This window comes from Papaver somniferum, unplaced genomic scaffold (assembly GCF_003573695.1).
Source record: "Papaver somniferum cultivar HN1 unplaced genomic scaffold, ASM357369v1 unplaced-scaffold_30364, whole genome shotgun sequence".
Taxonomy (NCBI): domain Eukaryota; kingdom Viridiplantae; phylum Streptophyta; class Magnoliopsida; order Ranunculales; family Papaveraceae; genus Papaver; species Papaver somniferum.
In genome coordinates this window covers 513-951 of record NW_020641446.1, presented here as the reverse complement: position 1 = coordinate 951, position 439 = coordinate 513, and the positions used below count along the sequence as shown (strand labels likewise).

Here is a 439-nt window from a genome sequence, read left to right as displayed (position 1 = left end):
TCATACTAAAATTGATCTTTCATAACCGACGCTGAAGTCTGAACCACGTTTCTTTCAAGATAATTGCAGTTTGTGTCATATGACTCGCATCAATGATCAATTAACTCAACTAAAAATGCCAAACTACTTGGTGCTTATTGATTGTTTGAATTATAAAAAGAATGCGTGCATAGTGATATAGAAACTGCTGAAGAAAGACTTACACATTGAGCTGCAAGTACCCTCAAGAAAATATCTGTCTCGATCTTCAGGTTTTGCGGTTCAGGAGGTCCAGCCACACACACATCACACCTGACAATTTTTATCGATGGTCTCCCTTTCAAAGAAACTAATATCAAGGGTTCACAAAGTAAGCAATCAATATGAAGGTTGAGCGACTTACAAAAGACACTTCTCATGACCAAAATCTTCTCCAAAGTACTGTACAAGTGTCTTAGCT

General features: G+C 37.4%; 1 long non-coding RNA gene across 1 annotated transcript in view; it reads right to left on the bottom strand.

Annotated features, from left to right (window-relative positions):
• Positions 1-202: 202 nt before the first annotated feature.
• The window catches only part of LOC113341694, a 675-nt gene continuing 438 nt past the window's right edge, over positions 203-439 (bottom strand). The window contains exon 3 of the long non-coding RNA XR_003356095.1: positions 203-291. This is a non-coding gene — a long non-coding RNA (uncharacterized LOC113341694). The remainder of the gene's footprint in view (positions 292-439) is intronic.